This window comes from Pipistrellus kuhlii, unplaced genomic scaffold, assembly GCF_014108245.1.
Source record: "Pipistrellus kuhlii isolate mPipKuh1 unplaced genomic scaffold, mPipKuh1.p scaffold_m20_p_14, whole genome shotgun sequence".
In the NCBI taxonomy this organism is placed as follows: Eukaryota; Metazoa; Chordata; class Mammalia; order Chiroptera; family Vespertilionidae; genus Pipistrellus; species Pipistrellus kuhlii.
The window spans coordinates 13,126,489-13,145,077 of NW_023425449.1; positions in this window are offsets into that span (position 1 = coordinate 13,126,489).

An 18,589-nucleotide genomic window follows, 5' to 3' on the forward strand; every position below is an offset into this window, starting at 1 on the left:
TGACACTTAATCTGGACCTACCCATCAAATTACCCATCACAGAGTTAAATTTGAGAACTACAACGTGAACAACCAAAACAAACATACAACATTAGTAAAGGCAGTCAAGGGTTAAAACAACAATAATACAAACTTTATTTAAAACTCTTTTATGGTTCAAGTATTTTCCTGACTTCATGTACAAAAATTGTTTATACATTTTAGAAAGAAACGTTCCAAAAACATAAATTAAGAAAAAAGATAATAGCAACTCAACAATAGCCATCCAGTGTGAGTGAATCAAAATTATACTACTTTTTTTTCTCATTCAATTAGCAAAAGATATATTTCTTTTTGGTGTGCTATAGTATTTTAGTAATTAGTTTATGTGTGCACGAGATGAAAAAGGCTGAAAGCTACAGAGCTGATGGAATGAGCAAAGGAGCACTGCAAGCTGTCCTAGCCTTTCATCATTACAGAACAAGATGGGTTTTGACTGACCTTTCACACTTTGTTTCACTCTCCTCTTCTGTGATGTCAGTTGGGCTCTGAACATACAAACAGATGCAGAAATGGACATTTTGATGTCAACAGTGATTCTAACAAAAGAGTCAGCCAAGAGAAGTAAGATATTCTACCTTTAAAACTATGGCCCTAAAGAATGACTGTTATGAGGCTCTGGCTGGGTAGCTATGTCAGTTGGTTAGAGCATGGACCCCATATGCCAAGGTTTCAGGTTTGATCCCCAGTCAGGGCACATAAAAGAATTGACCAATGAATGGATAATTAAGTGGAACAACAAATCATGTTTCTCTCTTTGGTTGATCTCTTCCCACACACCCTCCCCTGCCTTCCCTCTGAGGTTCAATAGAATGCCAGGGGAGTCTGAGGACATTGCTATATAGCTTAATGCCTTGCCTTCTTAAGCTAGACTGGAGCTTCTGATCTTACCACAAACCTAACCAATTCTTCTTTTCACTGCTAAGCTTGAGAAGTAATGATTTTATTTCATTAATATGTTTCCTTGTACATACCTTTTGTCATTCTTTCGTTGCCTCCACTGCTTTTTCTATTTTACAACAAAATATCAATTAACAATGAAAGGAGAAATAGGTAACTACCTCTTACATGTAGGCTTCCTGGATTTTTCTAGCTAGAGATAATCTTGCTTTTCCTTTAAACTCCCATGAGATTTTATTCCTTGAATGTTTCACTTTTTATTTGTTTTCTAGCATTTTGTTCTTTATTCAACTGGTAATTGTCCTTAGTAGACTACATCTGATTCAACTTTTTCTTAAATTTCGACTTAAAATTGGAAGAATAAATGAACAAACAAATGTAGTGAGCTATAAACACCATCTTAGGTACCCCTTTAATGTCTTTTGCCTTTTAAAATTAAAGTTTATCTTTCATTTAGGACTAAAGAAGTTTCAGAAACTTGCTGTCTTTTGAGAAAAAGAGGTAAACAAGTCCAATAAGTAAGCAAATACTGAGTTATAACATACTAGCCATAATATTATTATCTTACTGACACTCTAAAGTAGCTTTTAATTTATTTCCCATGCTCCTTTGGGGAGCACAATCCTGCACTCTGTCAGACACCCCTGCCAGGGTAATTTTTAAGGCACAAAAAGCAAACCAGCTTTTCTGGGCAAGCACACAGAAAAGTCAGCAGGAAAAAATACAGGGTGGCAAAGGACAGCTGATAATTAGGAATTCCGAATAACACACCAAGGAATGTATTACAGTTAGGTTATGTGCAGAAGTCAAAGTCAAAAAATAGTAAAAGGAAAAAAATAGTAAAAGCAAATCACATCTTTGGCAGAAAGCAAACTGTATAGAACTCGGCTAGTTTTAAAAGGCTCTCCCTAGGACTCTAGGCACTGCCTACTGGTATCCAATATATACCTAAAGAGAGAGAAAACCCGTAGGCCAGTAGTAGGCAAACTGCAGCTCGCCAGCCACATGCAGCTCTTTGGCCCCTTGAGTATGGCACTTCCACAAAATATCTACCACAGCCTTGGCAAGTCTATTTTGAAGAAGTGGCATTAGAAGAAGTTTAAGTTTAAAAAATTTGGCTCTCAAAAGAAATTTCAATCGTTGTGCTGTTGATATTTGGCTTTGTTGACTAATGAGTTTGCTGACCACTGCTGTAGGCCAATCCCAAATCTCTATATATAACTTATAAAATTGTTTGTTTTTTATAATATATAAAAGAAGGCACTTAAAAATTCCAAATATATACACGATACACAAATCAGGCTCTGTGATTTTATTGGTGAACCCCATGCGTCCTTCACAACAATCCTAGAGACCTGATTCTATTCTTTGCCTCATCTTACCAATGCAGAAACTAAAACACAAAGTAGCTGTCATTTCTACAACACCATTTGGCTGAGAAGTGTGATTACAACCCATGTCTTTTGACACTAAAACTGGGATGTCAGTGAACAGATCTTTCCAAACTCTATAATTACACATAAGACAGTATGCATTTAGTATATACTGTTCATGTGTTCTTGAGAGTCTAAAAATGGGAAATTTTTTAGAATCAATGTCTACCTCACACTGAAAACCAAGCCCTGTGGTGAGCTGGCATGGCCATAGCATACTCAGCCTTTGGATGCCTTATGTGCTGCACCAGCTCAGCCAGGTTCAGTGAGCCTGAGAGGGGGCGGTGAAGGATTGAGAAAAGGCAGACAAGAGAATAAAAGCTGGGTCTGGGTGGGACACTGTCCTCTCTGATGGAGAGCCTCTCTGATGGAGAGCTAGCCACAGCCTGTAAGCCATCTCTTTATTTCAGTGTTTCCCAACCTTCTCTCATGATGAGAATCACCTGGTGGAGTTGTTAAAACACAGATTCCCGGATCCCAACTAAGAAGTGCTAAACTAGAATTTTTGGGAACATATAGGTAAAATTGTATACCTAACTAGTGCTCTAAGACAGATTTTATATACAGAGCACTAAGTTAGGTATGCAATTTTACCTATATGTTCTCAAAAATTCTAGTTTAGCACTTCTTAGTTGGGATCCGGGAATCTGTGTTTTAACAACTCCACCAGGTGATTCTCATCATGCGAGAAGGTTGGGAAACACTGCTTTATTTTATAGCCAGGTACCATGAGGCAAAGTAAGGGTATGGTTACAAGGTCTCTTGGGTTTTGAATCTACTCAATTACATGCACCTGAACTCTATCAAGCCCATGTCACTCAGGTATGTGGGGCCACGTGATCAGACCACAGGTTCAAGCTTACAATGATAGCTGTTGGCTATTATTGTGCAGGGAGGGCTCTGCCCTCTAAACTGGGACTTGCACATGGCCACAAAAGGACTGTGCCCTCTCTTCAGTTCAAGGCTTGAGCCTGTCCAAACACTGTAGCCACACCCCACAAAGCCCTAAGAATGAAGAGCCTGGGAGAATGTTAGAGGGGTGGGCAATGAGAGAAACTGGTGAAATCACTTTCTCCGTGTCTTGTCCCAATCTTCTGATGTTCTATAATAATCTAGTCTCTTATTTTTCTCCCTCCATGGTCTCCCCACCTCTGGTGGATTGAAAAGATAGACACTGAAGTGACTAGGAAAACTAGACAAGATTAACCTGTAATGGACAAACTAGCTCCTTTGGGACAGCCTTAGGTTTCATTAAAAAAAGGCATTAACAGCCTAGTTGGCATGGCTCAGTGGTTGGGCATTGACCTATGAACCAGGAGGTCACAATTCGATTCCCGTTCAGGCCCATGCCTGGGTTGTGGGCTCCATCTCCAATAGAGGGTGTACAGGAGGTAGCGATCAATGATTCTCTCTCATCACTGATGTTTCTCTCTCTCTCTCCCTCTCTCCTCTCCTCTCTCTGAAAGAAATAAAAACATTTTTTTTTAAAAAAAAGCATATATAGAGAAGAAAAAAATTGCTCATAAATTTTCATACATTGACAACTCAGGGGATACAATGAGAAAGCCAGTCAGACGTGTTGTGATACTATTTTGCTTGTTTAACCAGATGACATTTCTTGAGAAACTTTCGAAAGGGCAGAGATTTTTGTCAAAATAATTTGGAACTGTAATTTGTTAGATTTATTTCTGCAAAACATAATAGAACTGAGTTTTCTTGTTTTTCCTATAAAGATAGATTTTTAAATCATCTCTCTTCCTCGGCTTGAGAACTTTTAACACATCTGTCTACCTGACATTTCAAATTTCTAATGTGCTTTGTGAGAAAAACAAAAACTCTTTCGACCTACCTCACTGAGCAAACTGTGTAGGAAGGAAGAAATCTGTCTGTTTTCATTTTGGGGAAAGGATGGTGGATACTAATTAAATACACGTGGAAATCAAAAGGCACAGATAAAGGGAAGTAAAAGGTTGTAGAAAAGATTTAAAGACATTGGGAAGAGATGACAATAAAACTAACACCACCGATTTACGCTTCGGATTTATGCATTGGCCCGCTCTGGCTGATTATTTATCCATATGGGTGGCCTCACTTCCCAGCTGGCTTGTGAGTTCCTTTCAACTCCAGCACCTAGCGAAAAGCTTTTCTCCGCACCGACTGCCAAAAATCCTTGGCTGTCAACTCATCATAAAGAATAAAATGGAGGTTTTAAAGCATGCCAAGGACAAGCTATCCTCCTCTCCAGTTAGTGAAAGCCTGAACTAATTAGGGAATTGCCCACCAAGGGAAAGAGAAGAGAAGTGTTTTGACGGAGCTAAGGGAAGTAGTAGGGGGATGATGATCTGCTCTGACTTAGGAAGGAAGAAGAGGCTCTGAAATTCTGTGTATAGCAGGACCTGAAGAACATGGCCACATGTCCTCTGTTCTAGGTGGCAAGGTAGTGAGATATCTGTACGCCTTCAAGGACACTGGCCAGTTAGCAGTAAAAATTTTTTTTTCCAATTGTCATTTGGATAAGCAAAAAGTATTTCATATCTCCCTCCCCTTAATGACTTCTTTTAACAAAATCTGATATAAAATGTCTTAGTGATGTTTCATTTTTCTTTAATCCTTTCTCTTGTTTTCCCGATCCTATCTTATCAACTATGCCCCGTTTTGGTGTTTCATGAGCTGTTCACTCAATATTAAATGGTGAAAGTAAGCAAATACACAAAAATAATAATTTCCCTAGGTGACCAATATCTTTCTAGCATCTCTTAAAGTAAATAATTATTCTGTTCTTTTTCATAAATATTAGTTCTTTCAAACACGTCACTGAGAATTGAGGAACTTTATGTTTATTCCTTATTCCAAACCATGCTTCTTTTTTTCCAAACGATTTCACATCAAATCGTGTTTTAGCAACATTCAAGACCTTATGAATTGTAATGTCTAGCAGCAAAAACTTCATCTCCACCCAAAGGAAACAGCTGTTATAAAACTTTCCCCATTCTTTAGGAGAGGGTGTACAGTGAAGAGCACACCTATCCATTGAAAACTTCTTTCTTCTAGGTGCCAAGAATGCTGGGAATACTCTGGAGAACAAAGCAGACACAATCCCTGGTCTCCTTATGAAGAGAAACATGAAATAAAAAATGGATAATAATTACATGTATACATACAAACGTACTTAAACCACATGGACTGTTTATCTGAATCTCTCTCTCTGTCAACTGTATGTCTTATCAAACTGTATGTCTACTAGTGTCCCTTCTGTTTTCTGATCACTAGATCCTGCTAGAAGAGTGTCATTAGTTTATTTGTTCAGCATAAAACCTGGAAATGATGACATAATCAAGGGGGCTCCGAAGTATATATACAGGGGGTACGTGAAAGTAGGTCTACAGTGGTGTGTACATAAAACACAGAGTGTATTCTTATGGAGTTAACAAAGCTATTGTAATAATCATAAGCTGCATGATAACTGTAAAGCTACTTTTGCACGCCCCTGTATTATAGCACAGAGCCAGAGGTGGTCTTGCCCTGAGACAAGACAGTAAATCATCCTGCTTTTCTATCACATAAAGGTGAAGTCAGACACCTCCTGGGGCTCTGTGTTTATGGATACAACGGAAAACACATCTGGCAATAAACAGCTGCATACTGAGTTGTTGCAGTAAAGAGGTCACCTTTGGAAAATCAACTGCAGTTGGTGTAATCACATAATTAAGCCTTTGAGAATCCTCTGTCTCTTCCAGGATCCATATAGCTGATGCCTAAATTAAATAGGTGAGTGAAATGGAGGGTGTGATTGCAGTCACTAGCCTTGCAATTGTCAAGTATTTGGTAGTTACACTTTTCTCTATGGCTCCCCTAGGAATGTGGTATTGCTTTGGCTCACTACCTATTACTTTGCAAGGGAGGTTAAGGTCTAGGATTTGGAGGATTTATTTTGTGGGTTTTTTTTTTGTTGTTGTTGTTGTTTTTTTTTTTTTGAGGCAGAGGCAGTGGCTTTTCTGTTTTGAAAGCATTCATGAGTGTCAGGGAGTTGATAACAGTTACTGGATCTCTCTCTCTCTGTCTCTCTCTCTCTCTCTCTCTCTCCACTTCCTATCTCGGATAAAACTATTGATTCAGGGAAATAGGTTATGCAGAAACCACGGAAGTTTCTAGTGTAACAGACTCATGGTTCAGCACTGTATTTATTATCCAAGGCAACAGGTGAACGTCTCTGAATATCAACGTCCTCATCTGTCAAACGGGAATAATCATGATTCTCTTTACCGGGTGGCTGTGAGGAGTGAATCTCACCCAGGAAAACACTTGTACCTCCCAGAATGGAAATTTTTGAAAGTAGGTGATGAGGAATCAAGGTGGAACATTACTGAACAATAATAGCGGCGAAGGTTCATTGGCAGGGGCGCTGGTTCGGAGCTATCAAGAGACTGAGAGTGCTGGGGAGACATAGAACACAGCCAGGCCCCAACTTGGCAGCAGGAATGGCCACTCTTTTCCAAGGGTCACCAAAAGGTCAGGTTCAGGTTCAGGTGTGACAATTGACTGGCCTCAAGTGGGCGCCCTTTTCCTATTGCAATGGAAAGCCTGGTGGGTAGAGGAAGGGTGGAGGTCTTATGTCTGGAAGGAAGTAACAAATAGTTCAGATAACAAGAACCAGATCACCAAGGGCAGGGCAGATGTCAAAGAACTATGCAAAATCCGCCTAAACCGGTTTGGCTCAGTCTGCTCGCAAACTGAAGGGTCTCAGGTTCTATCCCGGTCAAGGGCATGTACCTTGGTTTCGGGCACATCCCCAGTAGGGGGTGTGCAAGAGGCAGCTGATTGATGACTCTCTCTCTCATGGATGTTTCTAACTCTCTATCCCTCTCTAAAAAAAATCAACAAAATATATATTTTTTAAAAGACCTATGCAAAATCCTGCGGCATGAGGAGCCATAAGCGCCCCAAGGGAAGATTTCCTATAATTTACAAGCTGTTTCCAGAGCTCCCTTCAGCTCTTTGCGGACCCCCGACCCCATATTGGGCTGCTGGAGGTCGCCCTTTCCTCCCGGTCATTCCAGGCATCCAAACAACTTTGAGTCAGTTTCGTGTCGGGGAGCTTCTACATCCCTTTCACCCAACTTTCCTCCGCTTCTCCGCAGAGAACCGATGGCGGGAGCCCGAGATCGGGCGCAGGTGCCGGCTTAGGAGGCTCCGCTCCCCGCGGGGAGCGCAGGGCAGAGCGCGGCGGGCAGGGCCCCGCGGGGCGCGCTCCGGCCCCGGGCCCCGGGCCCCGGGCCCCGGGCGCGGGGTGGGAGGGGGCCGCGCTCAGCCGCAGCCCCGGCTTCCGCAGGAGCTATTTTTAGAGGCCGGCGCCCCCCTTCCTCCCGGGCCCGGGGAGCCGGAGCCCTGGCCCGCGCCCCCCCCGCCTGGCGGTGGTACGGTCCGCGGCGCCGGCACTGAGCATGTGCCCGGGCGGCGGGGGCGCGGCTGCGTCAGGCGGAGCCCATCGGAGCGCACGGAGCCGCGCCGCCCAGCCCCGCCGAGAGGGGCGCACTCGCCGCCGCCGCCGCTCCCCGCTCATCGCTCCCCGCAGCCCCCTCCCCGCGACCCGCAAGTAAGTTTGTGGGGCGGCTGGATGGACGGTGGGTCCGGGTTGGGGCGCCCCGGGGGAGCCCGGGCCGGCAGGTGGGGGGCGCGGCTGGCGCCCGGAGAGCCGGCGGGCTGCTGTCCCCGGTGCCCGGCGCCTGGGCGAGCGTCCTGGGGTGCCGGAGCGGAGGGGACCCCGGAGGGGAGGACCCCGCGGCCGGAGAGGGGCTGGGCGGGCCGGGAGGGGGCTGGTGCGGGCTGGGGAGGCCAGGCTGAGGATGCGGGCGCCTTGGGGAGCACAGCCGCCGCGGAGGGGAAGCGGGGTGTCCCTCCCGGGGTAGGGCGGGAGGGAGCGGCTGAGGATGCGGTATGTGGCCCGGGAGAGGGTGGGTGAGCGCGTCTTGGCCCCGGGACGGCGGCGGCGGGACGATGGGTGGGAAGCGGGGCGCGTGGAAAGCGGATTGGAACTAGAGCGGAGGACGCCGCCGGTAGAAGGTGTTAGTGAGGCTCCAGGGAACCAGAGGACCCTGGTCCCCAGATCATTCAGAGAAGCAATGCCAGGTCAGGACGATCTAAGGATGGAGAGGGGCAGCCTTGAATGGAGGTCTTGGGGGGACGGAGTGGAGGCGGGGGGGGAGGACGCGAGGCCACACGCTGGGGACCGGCTGGAGGGAGGATGGATCCAGAAAGTGGCCTGGGAAGGGCCAGGCCGGCAGGAAAATCGCCCAGGGATTTGGGTGGAGGGAGGAGGAAGCGGTGCGGGGATCCGAAGGAATTACCAGGCTGCTGCTGGTGGGGTCGAGAGGCTCAGGAAAGGGTTGGAGGCTCCGGGCGCCCCCCTCCCTCCCCTGACTTAGTAGCAGTTCTCTGGGGTCCACTTGCACCCCAGGCCCTTCCTCCGTCTCCCACCTGGCCGGCTCGCCCGGAGGCTCCGCCTCGTTGAGCCTGGAGGAGGTTTGGGCTGCCCTGGCTGCTGGGAAAGGCAGTCAGTGACAGGGGAGCTGCCTTCAGGGTTCAGGGGTTCCCCACACCCGCTGGTTGCAATGTGGGGTCTGAGTGTGTGTGCTTGCGTGTGGGGGGGGGGGGCGCGGGGGTGTGTGAGGGGAGTGGTGGCGGTTCTAGGTCCCGGGGATCTGGGGTCCCGGTGTTTTGGGGCGGGGAAGTCAGGCAGAGAAGTCTGCAGTGTGCAACTGGCCTGGGGGCGTGCGAGTGTGCAAGGCGCCTATGTGCGCTTCGCCCGCCCGGGGTCGCCTTGATGCTGCTGCAGTCTGTGTCTGGGACCGGATCACCGGCGCCCGGGATGGGGAGGGGAAGGGGGGGGAGATTAAGGGAAACGTGCCTTCCTGCCTGTCTCCTACCTCCTTTCCCCTGGGTCACAGTTTTTGATCCTTCGATGACGCTCGTCTCTAACCTTCCCCTGGCCCTTGCACCCCCAGACCTGAAGCTGGTCTTGTCCTCTCCTCGGAGTCTGCCTTCCCTCCACTTCGGGGGGGGGGGAGGTGGGAGACCCAGCGGTCAGAGGGGCTTCGGAATCCCAGGGTCCTTCCCTGGGACGTCGCTCCAGAGGGAGGTCCGCAGTTCCCTCTGCTGCCCCTGCAGGTGATGCTGGGATGGTGCCCCGCGGATTGGGGAAGCACGAGGGCTCCAAAGGCCAGTGGGAAGGAGAGAGAGGCTGGCAGGAGTAACCAGCACTTACTGGTTGGGATGGGTGTGTGTGTGTGTGTGTGTGTGTGTGTGTGTGTGTGTTAAACCCTACTCCCAGCTCCCCTGAGCTACACACACATATATAGGCAACTTGAAAAGACCGGATTAGTAGAATAAGCAAGCATCTAGTGCAGAAAGCTTTAGTAAAAAAAAAAAACGGCCTCTTTGACTAGGAGCGATTGCACCCACCCTCTCCAGGAAGGAAAGGAGCTTCTAGGATTGGAAACTGGGGGAGGAGAGATGGGAGGAGTGGATGTTGCCACCAAGTCCCTGGCTTCTGGGAAATGAGGATGAAGGCAGCTCTGCAAACCTGTGCCATCTGTGGAGGGACTAAAAAAGGGGAAGTGAAAACTGTACCTACCTACTGTCAGCTGGCATGGAAGAGGGCTCTGGGATTGTGAGTGTGCAACCATCAGAAATAGTTCTGGAGGCCGACACAGGTTTGGCTCAGTGGATAGAGTGTGGTCTGCGGACTGAAAGGTCCCAGGTTCGATTCCAGTCAAGGGCATGTACCTTGGTCATGGGCATATCCCCAGTAGGGAGTGTGCAGGAGGCAGTTGGTCGATGTTTCTCTTTCGTCGATGTTTCTAGCTCTCTATCCTTCTCTCTTGCTCTCTGTAAAAAAATCAATAAAATATATATTTTTAAAAAAGAAAGAGTTTTGGAGGTCCAACATACATATTGTGGTGGGGGGCTCAGAGGAAGGGACTCAGACCCCACATCACTCTTAAAAACAGTGATGAAGACCTTGGTATGGGTTGTCTTGCAGAGTGATCACAGACACCCTCTCCGCCCCCTGGATGGACACAGCGGAAAAGACAGTACATGTCTAAGGACCAGGGCATGTTCTCTTATTACTCTAGGTGACATGGCTGGCCCGGGGTCTAGTACAGTAACTATTGGAACATACCTTTTGAAATATGTCCATGCTTCGGGACATCTATATGAGGAGAAGTTTGAACAAAAAGACATGTGCTGCCATTTTCTGCTTCTATTACTGTTTGTTTGTTTTTTTCTATTGGTTATTATTAGTAATTGTGGTGAAGGTAAAATATTATTTTAGCCATCAATTCTGTTCGCTCCAGAGTGCTGTTCAAATAAAACTTACATAACCTTAAATTTTGCCTATTTTTGTTTGTTTGTTTGCTGGTCAAGGAGGAGGGATTGTTGGGAAGACTGATTAAGGTGTCAAGTAAAGGCAGAATTTAGGCACCTGAAGTGCTTTTCAGCCTGTGGAGGTGAAGGTTTTATTTATAGAATGCTAAATTGAATGTGACCCGAGAAAACCCATTCCTCCTTATTCCTTCACCTCCACCATTGGAAATGAAAGGGATTATGCCTCTAGTCCTCAGAAGCCTAATTTGGCACTAGTTTTTCTAGAGGATTGTTCTAAACCCAGCTATTCCTTAGGGAATAGTCAATGGAATCTTGGCTGCCCTAAGGTGAAGGCAATTTTTTTTTTTAAAGGTGGTGAAATGGCTTGATGAGACAGAATAAGGAAAGAAATGTTAGTCTACATGGAATAAAAGACCTCACTTTTTCTTACCTTGGGGCATCTTATTAATAGCTTAGAAAATGGTTCTCAATTGGTCAATTTTGCTCCCCAGGGGGCACCAGCAGTGTCTGGAGATGGTTTCTTGTTGTCACACGTTGGCAGGAGGGGTGCTCTGGCAGTCAGTGGGCAGAGGCCAGGGATCTTGCCAACATGCTACAAGGCACCTGGTAATCATTCATAACAATAACAACAAAAAATGGCCTGACCCCAAATGTCAATAGTGTTGATGTTGAGAAACCCTGGCTTAGAACACAATATGATTAGATTTAAAAGCCACTCCTGCCAAAACTGGTTTGGCTCAGTGGGTAGAGTGTCAGCCTGCGGACTGAAAGGTCCCGGGTTTGATTCTGGTCAAGGGCATGTACCTTGGTTTCGGGCACATCCCCAGGAAGGAATGTACAGGAGGCAGCTGATCGATGTTTCTCTCTCATTGATGTTTCTAACTCTCTATCCCTCTCCCTTCTTCTCTGTAAAAATAATCAATAAAATGTATTTTGAAAATTAATAAATAAATAAAAGCCACTCCTGTTAGGATGCTTTCAAATATTCCCATATATTTAAACAATATATGGGAGTAGTTAATATTGATACTTTCTTTGCAAAATGTCCCCATCTTAAAAAAAACACTTGTCTTAAAGAAATGAAAAATGCTTCCTGTTAATAGCCTTCAAAAAAGATTCCTAGAATATGTCCAAAATGTCTAAAATGACAGGTCATATAGTATGTATGTGAGCTGAGTAAACATGTTTGATAAAAACAAAACTGTTCAGCTACCGTATTTTTCACTGAATTGGTTTGGCAATTGTCTTTTGAAATAAATAGTTTTAATGTTTAAAATTATAATTTAACTAAAATTACAACCAATAAGTTCTTCATGTAGTGAGAGATTGTAGAGCATCAGAGACTGTTGAATATTTATTAGAAGCCTCATGAAATGTTCCAAATGAAACCTTTTATTTGTAGACATCTATACAGGAAGGTCAGAATCCCATATGATTTTCATGTATTTAGTTTCAATTTTAAATCAACAGCATGACACATATTGAGAAATAAACCTTTCTAGCATGTAGCATACTACTCTACCTAGAGAGAATGAACAATAATGGCTCACAGCTTTAAATGTAATAAGATCAGGGAAGTGTTCTCAGATCGATTGTATGCAAGAACTCAGAACACTTGGAGGTAAAGCTTTGTCATCATCATACCGGGGCCTAGAGGCACTAAAGAGGATAGGTCAGTGTTTCTACACTCACCTCCCCCGCCTCTCCCATCTTCTTTGTTGATTGGTTGGTTTCAGAGTTCATTCTTCAGGGATCATCATTAAGGCTGCTTCCTTCCTTTCTTGTCCTAATAAACACTCCCTCCATCCTTGGCCATTATCATCCTTCAGTCCCCCAGGAATTCCTGTAAGGGAGGAGCCTTTATACTCCTGCCATGCCCCTTGGGCACCCAGTAACCCCTCCTCTTCTCCTGTGTGTGCAAACACCAACAGCTCCAATCTGCTTCCAAGGGAAACAGAGACCTGTGGCGGTGGGAGAGCCCTTGTTTTCCACAGAGGTCACCTCAGTTTCTCTGCTGGCATCTTTGAGTTGCTTTGTTCAGTTGCCCATTGTTGCTGCTGGGAAGGCTTTGTCTTTCCCAAGGGAACAGTGGAAGAGCTGAGGAAAACAGCTTCCGCTTGAGCAACACTGGTATGGATAGAGTGCTGCTCATTGTTGGACTGTGTGAAAGCTCAAAAAGATGATGAAACCAAGGAGAATCAGAGTTTTATAGCTTCAACAAGCATTTGGGTTCTGTTCTAGGCACTGGGACTCTTGCATTTGCAAGGCTGAGCTGCCTTGTGCATTGCAACCAGTTTGCAGAACTCAGGGAAGGCCTGCGTGGCAGCCTTGCAAACTCAACAAACCTAAAGTAATCACAGAGGATCATCTGCAATTAAAAACCTTTAGAATCAGACAAATTTGAATTCAAATCTCTATTTTTTAGTTAGTAGCTGTGAAATTGAAGCAAATTACTAGGCTTTCCAACTTGTCCTATCTTTTGAGGATCACACACACCAGATTATGGGTGTGACTCTTGTAATGATTAAGTGAGCTATGGGTGTAAAGACCTTAGCATGATGCCTGGTTCCCTTGTTTGTCCTTGTCCACTTCTACCATGCTTCAGCTGTGCCTTTAAAAGTGATCATTACCATGTGAAATAGACTCACTGTCAAGAATCAGAAAATCGGATTTCCAGTGGCTTCAGTTAGAAAACACTAGAGAGACTTCATGACTGTAACTGAGAAGAGGCGGGGACTCTGGCTCCCTGGTAGGACCTGATTGAGGGCTCAGACCATGTGACCAGGTCCTCGTTTTCCCACTGCCCTTCCTTGACTCCACTTTCTAAGTGTTCACTCCATTCTTGAGGGGTTCTTTCCTGGGGGTTCTGAGATGGCTGCCTGAGTCCTTATAGGGCTTCACATTCCCAGCTCCCCATGTCAAGAAGAGGGAGCCTTCCCATTGCTCTTGCAGAGGAAGCTGCTCTTTGCAGGGATCCCAGCAAAGCAGCCCTCACATCTCACCGGCTCTAATCAGGCAAAGAGCCGGTCCTTTCCATCACAGCGGCCAGAGGACAGTGCATACTTATTGGGAGGTGTGTTTTCCTATGGAAAGGTGGGAGGCGGTTTTTGAGAACAGGAGGATTGTAGGTCTGATGGGCCGGTAAACAATAGAGGGGCCACCACGGCACTTGTCCCCCATCCCAAATGTTGTAGCCGTGGTTTTCTTTTATTTGAGTCCTGGGTAACGGGTAGAGAATTCTTTCTTCTCTATTACTGAATGTTTCTTTCTAGGGATGTATCTACATTCTCACGATCAAATTAAACCAAGGCACATTAGCTCTCTTCCTACAGTATACATCTTTAGACTGGCCTTAGGTAGACAGTAGGACTCAAGTTTTGTTACCATAAATTTTTTTGTTTTTGTTTTTTTGTTAAAGGAACAAATGAGTACATTTTCTTACATTGAGTACTTGGTTGTAGGATCACAATTTTCTGTAAAATGTCAGAACTAGCTGTCACTGTGTAATTTATTGCTTACATCCTTGGATCATGGGTGAACTTGCTGGCATCTGGCTTTCCATCCACAGACCAAATTGTAATAGTCATAAAGGCTACTAATATTTATGCAACAAACAATTCTTTAGTGTTTGAAAACTGCTAAACATGCACAAAATATTCCAGAAAAGTGAATTGGTTAAATCTTTATTCAAAAATTCTACAATCCTGATTGGGGCTATTGTCACAGCAGTCTCTTAAATGCAGTTGTTTCCTAAGATATGATGAGGTCTTACATGGTGAATTAATATATTAATGGATGAAAGATTTTTCTTCTCATCTATTTTGAACTCTGTATAGATCACAGTGACAGGCTTTCACAAACACATATCACCCATTTAGCAGAAGAATGTTAATAGCCATGATAAATAGCTTTGAGCAAAAACTATGTTCTTCTGTCTTTAATCATCTAAATCATTTAGTAATATAAATCCATCTAAGTGCCAGATTTTAAAAATGTTTCAGGATAGGAAAATGAAGTAACATATCCTTGCATTTCTAAAGCTCACTTTCAGGTTTTCTAAAATATCATCTACTTGTGGTGAGTGAGGTTATTCAGTATAGCGGTTGGTTTCCGCACAGTTTCCAACATAAGGAAAAATACATTCTAGCACACGAAGGCTAAAAGGGAAAAACTATAGCAATCAGCGTGGCATTCGTTACCTGTTAGATCTATTTAGAGCTTAAATTGGTAAGAGAGCCAAGGAGATTTAAAGGTGCCTTTTATGCCAATGGAATGACATTGCAGTGAGTCCTTCACTCAGTATCACCATATTTTTTAAAATTTCAAATGAGTAATCATATTGATTAGTGTTCAACAGAGGAAGAGTACGATACTGTTTTTAATAATCAGAACTATAAAATGAATAAGCAAGAGGGAAAAAGAATCATTTTGGCACTATGGAAATGCTCATCAATTTTTAGAAAAATTTTTAGAAGCAGGGGTGGGGTGGGGGGTGGAGATACATCTATCTGCTGCCTGCCTCCCACATGCTCCCTGACCTAAGATGGAACCTGCAGCTTGGATATGTGCCCCAAACTGGAGTGGAACAGGGGGATGATTCTCCAGCAACTGAGGCACATCAGCCAGGGCTAAGGAGGTATTTTAACCGAGCCTTATAGGCACGGCTACTGATTATGCTCTCTATTAAGAGTTTTGTGTTTTGGTGCCAGGCACACATCGTGTTTCTCATGAAATATTATGGGAAAAAGCTTTCTTTGGCTATTGCAGTTTTCAGAGTCCCATAACTGAATCAAATAGAAACGGATTCTGGTTAATGTAAGCAAAAAGGAATTCATTGGAATTGAAGGAAGTGCTGAAGAGTAAGACCTTGGAAAGGATAATACACTGCTGGGATGAATCAGCTCTAATGTTTTCCATCATTGTGCCACTGTGCCCAAGACTTAGAGATGAGAGAGGGGGGGGGAAAGAGGAAGGGAGGGAGGGAGGGAGGGAGGGAGGGAAGGAAGGAAGGAAGGAAGGAAGGAAGGAAGGAAGGAAGGAAGGAGAGAAGGAGTGCATTTGGGGAAGAACTGGGCATCTTGACTGACAGCCCCATACCGAGTTTAATGAGCCCAGGAATTACCCCAAGGCATAATCTATCACCTATGCTATCAGAAGGAAAGAGATACTGGGCAGGCTCACTCAACTAATGCCCACTACCTACATTCAGGAAGGAGAATCTTGCTTCAACAATGATTAATTACTAGAAAGATAAAGGGAAAAAGAAAAGAAAAACTGATTGTATTATCTAAACAGTATGTTTAAGGAAGACAAAAATATTGTATTAGTCTCCTAAAACTGCCCTAACCAATTATAGCAAATTGGGTGGCTTGCCACAGCAAGTTTATTCTCCATCCTGGAGGCTAGAAGGGCATGACTATTCTCTCTTTGGAGACTCAAGGGGGAGAATTTCTTCCATGCTCTTTTCTTTGCTGCTGGTACTGCTAGTTAGTAATCATGGTGTCCCTTGATTTGTAGCTGCATGTCTGTCTCCATCATCACATAGTGTTCATTCTCCCCCCGTGACTCTGACTTCTACCAAGGACGCCAGTCATATTGGATGAAGGTTCATAGCACTTAAGATTGAGAAGAATCTCAGAGAACTCAAACGTTTATACCGGCTGTATTCACAATTGCCAAAACTTGGAAATAACCCAGATGCCCATCAGTTGGAGAATGGATAAACAAATTGTGGTAGTATTCCATAGAGTAGAATTCGACTTGGCAGCAAAAAGATATAAAAGGAAAGTTGCTGAACTCACCACTGCGCCAAGGATCCCTGAGAATAACCATCAGGGAGGGAGCCATGAATATTTCATGAGAAGCATGGCACTTTAGAAAATGCAAAGGCTTAGAAGGAGATCAAGATGATTATGTAGAAAGCAGGAGTAGCTTTGAAGGGTTGGTTGTTAGGAGAGGAGGCATCTAGAGGCCATATATTTCTAGGCAAGAAAAGACTCCTACATGCTATCTATCGATAGTTCCATTATGACACATAAGCTACTATTGATTTATAAAGTGTTCTATTTATATAACCCAAAGTCTACAAATACCTCCACAGCTTTTCCCCTACCCTAAATGCATGTCAGATTGAACATGTATTCTTCAAGGTTAAAGGATCTCTAGAATTTATTTAAAATCATTCAAGCACAGGGTCTGTGTGTGTGTGTGTGTGTGTGTGTGTGTGTGTGTTTACCTGTTGGTTGTGGATATGGATAGAATCCATCCAACTTGGATAGAGAAAATGACATCTTCATTGTTACTAACCTCATTCAGATCTAGCATCCTCCTTTTTCATGGGTGTGGGCCACCAACCACAGGAGCATGAGCATCGCATGACTTTGATACCAGTAAGTCACAGAAACATTGTATCACATTACAGTTGTTTGCAGATATTAAAAAAAAAATCACTTGTGTTTATCTCTACCTTGAAAGTTTGATGGTTATTAGACCTGCTGTTCCATATTTTTTAATTTAAAGTATTAGTAAAGAAACACACATGCCATGCCACAAATTCATCCATTTAAAATTTGATAACTGGGTTGCATCATGTTTAGTTTCCTTTGCAGTCTTATGTATCTCTCTTAGGAGAGGTCATAGACTTGAACAGACTCTCAGAGGGATTTGTAGCATGAAAAAAGTCTAAGAACGTACCTCCTTTCTTGGACTCTCAGGAGTAAGTTCCATTCAGTGCCCATGGCTTGGTCCAGGAAGCTTGAGCTGTGGAGTGAGTGTTCTCATTTACTGCACTTGTGCTTGATCTGCCAGCTGCCATTCGTAGGAAATGTTGGTTCTAGCAGGTTTCATGCCAACTGGTGAGAGCAGTGGGCACTCCTGAGAATCTGTACATTCTGTGGCTAGGAGGCCTCTCCTATAGTGGAGCTGGTGCCACCCTAGAAACAAGGTCACACCCCTCCCCCACTTCTCCTTGTGATGCATTTTAACCTTGCCCTTTCTTGGCCTAGGTTTTAGCGTAGCAACCTACATCAATGTCTCTGGACCTCTGCACCCTTGGTGGGGAGACAGAGACCATCTGGTGAGGCCCACTGTATGTTTGTGAGGACATGAAGGACGAGCAATGTCAGGCTTCTTTGGAGCCAGAGGTCAGGGGTCAGGGCTATTCTTTTTCTAACTTTGATTTGGTTTCCTGGCAGGCGGGGTGTGATTTCAGTGAACACACCTCCCTTGCCAGGATCTCTATAATATTTTATTATCTTTAAGTCATATTTATTCTAAATGATACCATGCTGGAGCACAGTGGGTGACTGAAAGGCCAGCAGTGATAGTGGTTTAATGGGGATCCACCCGGACCCTTGAGAATGGGAGGATTGCTTCCCCAAGTAGTATCCTGTATAATAAAACCCTAATATGCAAATTGACCGAATGGTGGAATGACCAGTTGCTGTGATGTGCACTGACCACCAGGGGGCAGACACTCAATGCAGGAGCTGCCCTGTGGTGGTCAGTGCGCTACCACAGGAGGAGCACCGCTCAGCCTGAAGCCGAATTCATGGCTGGTGAGCACAGCGGTCCTGGTTGGAGCCTCTCCTGCCTCTACAGTAGTGCTGAGGATTGATCCGGCACCCTCAGTCAGTCCGGCCCCCTCAGCCCCAATTGGGGTGGGCTGGCCAGACCCTACCTGTCCATGAATTTGTATACTAGGCCTCTATTTATTGTATAATTAAGTAAAGAATGATTCAGTGATACGTTTTCTAAATATTTCAGGGTAGCTCATTTCATTTTTGACAACTTTGATGGCAAGTTTTTCTCTTTGGGGATAAAATCTGCTCTTG